This window comes from Tupaia chinensis, unplaced genomic scaffold (assembly GCF_000334495.1).
Source record: "Tupaia chinensis unplaced genomic scaffold, TupChi_1.0 Scaffold149696_1, whole genome shotgun sequence".
NCBI lineage: Eukaryota > Metazoa > Chordata > Mammalia > Scandentia > Tupaiidae > Tupaia > Tupaia belangeri.
The window spans coordinates 440,164-443,056 of NW_006209541.1; the positions used below are offsets into that span (position 1 = coordinate 440,164).

Here is a 2,893-nt window from a genome sequence, read left to right on the forward strand (position 1 = left end):
TTTAATTCAACCTAATGAACTCCCTGTAACATTTCTTACAAAGCTGTTGTAGTAATAATGAACTCCCTCAGGTCTTATTTATTAGGGATATCTAATTTCTCTCTCACTGTTGAAGAACAGTTTTGCCACATGTAAAATTTATAGTTGATAGTTTTAACATAGTATCCTTTTGCCTTCTGGCCTGTTAATGTTTCTACTGAAAAATGCGCTTATATTCATAATATGATCCTTTGTATGAGATGAGTTTTTTTTTTTTTTTTCAAAATTTGCTCTCTGTTTTTTGCTATTAGAAGTTTGATAATGTGTTTCAGTGTAGTCTCCTTAGATTTAGCCCACTCAATGTTTGCTGAAACTCTAGAGTTTGTAGATTTATATCGTTCATAAAATTTGGAAAAATTCTATGTAACATTTTTAAATAACCTGTCTTCCCTTTCTTTCTCTCCTTTCATGATTCTTGTAATGCATATATTTTGTCCACTTGATGGTGTCTCATAAATCTATTAGGCTTTGTTGACTCTTCTTTTTCATTTTCAAAATATGTCTTCATATGCATTTTGCAAAATTGCCAAAATAAATATTTGCCTTATATACAGAAATAAAGGAGAGTTCTTTAAGAACTGTCATTGAATTAATCAGAAGATTGATCACATTTTTATGATGGAAAACAAATTTGTATATTATCAAAAGTATTGAGCTCAAGTGGAGCATTTTCTTTGCAATGCTCTCATTTAACTCCAAGCCTCTTCGGCTGACTCAAACCATCATGATTTATGTACATATAAGAAAAGACATTATTATAGGAGCAGCAGCTTCACAGTCTCAGACTATTTGGTTCACACTAGTCAATCTTCCACAGGTAGTTGGTATTTTGTACTACTGACTTGATGGGCCAGTTTTGAAACTTGATTGAGAATATATTTTCTTTATATTGTTACATTTTATATAAATATTTTAATGTGCTAAATTATAAAATTGTTAACTGTACTAAATATGTAAAAAAATCATTTTGTATTTTCTCTATATTTTTGTATCATCATCATCATCACCTTTGACTCTGAAGAGCATCTTTCTAAATTCTCCTCTGCTCATTGAAAGACAAGATGAAGATGCTGGTGGCAGGTCTTGCATGAGTTGCACATTTCCAAAGACTCGACTCACTGGCATCAATTTGTTGCTATCCTTATCTAGGAGAAGACTGTTGTCTAACTGGAGCAGGTGCCTCTGGACTCCCTCTGTTTCCAGTGCTTGTTTATACAGCAGGATAGAGCTACTGTTAAGATTATTTTGTTCTTGGAACCAGCAAATGGCATAGTGGTTACTTTGCTGCACTCCCACATGTCTGACAATGGTTTGAGTCCTGGACCCTGTGGCTTGAAATACCCCAGGCATGTGTGTGTGTGTGCCCAAGATTCTAGGAGAATAATGGAGGTGAAGGGATTGTGGCATGGCTATCCCTCCCTCCTACTCACCAGGGGTAATTTCTTACTCTCCCTCTCACCATGACTGCCTTTCTCCAGCAAGCACATGCACCTAAAGGCAGAAAAACTTCCTTAAAAAAAAGGTTCTGGAAAAAGAAAGGTAAAGTTATATGTGATTCAATGTAATATAAACAAGATTATGATAATAATAAATACATTTTTTAAAAAAGATTCTTCTGGTCCTGAATTGGTATTGTGTTTCAGCACAGACAGGCTTTCCTCTATCTTTGTTAAGCCTGTGTCGCTCACAACTCTGCAGTGGCCGAGGAAAAGGCCTGCAGCCTCCCACTGTGTAGAGACACTAGTTTTGCTGCTCAGGAGCAATGTACCATCTTTACCAAATTCATTTTCACAAGAGGTCTCAGGTGTTACTTTTGGCAAAAAAACAAAAACAAAAACAAACAAAACAAAACAAAACAATCAATTTTATGGTCTAGTTTCTGTAATACAGACTTCACAGATAGCCTTTATAAGACTTGAACCTCTTGGAAGATCACCTGCCTGTGGGTTTGTGTGAAGTTAGACTTGTTGTTTTGACATATGTGGAGCCAGCCACGTTTTGCGCAGAGGCCTACTCAACTGCCAGACAACATGGAGCTGTCAGAGGTGCTGAAGGTCGCACTGCACCTGTGTGCTTCTGGCTCCTCATGAGCTTGAGTGGAGTGCTGGCCTAGTGCTTCTCTGTGGAGTGGATACCAGGGGGTTCTCCTTGTTGACTTTTCTTCATTTTTTTCTTTCTTTCTTTCCTTTTTTGAATTCTGCTCACATTTGATCATGACATATATCCTTTCTTCTTGCTTACTGAACTTTTCTCTACCTGCTCAAGTTTGCTGATAAATTCCTCTAGTGAATTTTTCAATTGTATTTTTTCACTCCAGAGTTTTCATTTGGTTCCTTTTCATAATTTTATTTTATTGATAAAATAAAGATATATATTGTAAAATTATGGGTTTGTGACACTTTTTTTAACCTTCAATTCTCACTTTGTTTTTATATTATTTTCTAGATTTCTTTTTAAGTTTTTTTTAGCTCCTAGAACACAAAGAAGAAAGTTATTTTAAAGTCTTTTTCTAGTACATCTGATGCCTGTGTTTCTTAAGAAATAGTTTTGCTACTTTATTTTCTATATTTGAATATACCATGTTATTCTTTTTCTTTTATGTCTTATTTTTTGTTGAAACTTGGTCATTTGAAAAATGTTACTGCTTTTGATTTTGGCAGACTGCCTGCATGTGAGTCCTCCACTCACTAGAAGGACATGTTTTGATCTTATATTATCCTGAGCCTACATGTGTGTTTTTCTCAATTTCCCCATATCCACAGCTGGATTCATTCTGTTGTTTTACTGTTTTTTTTTTTTTAATTATTTATTTATTTATTTTTATTTGCCAGAAGGTACATGCATTCACCAGAGC

General features: G+C 34.8%; 1 pseudogene; it reads right to left on the reverse strand.

The window, feature by feature from the left end:
• Nucleotides 1–1,029: 1,029 nt before the first annotated feature.
• On the reverse strand, nucleotides 1,030–2,127 carry LOC102468927 (UPF0688 protein C1orf174 pseudogene; annotated as a pseudogene).
• Between the last annotated feature and the right edge of the window lie 766 nt (nucleotides 2,128–2,893).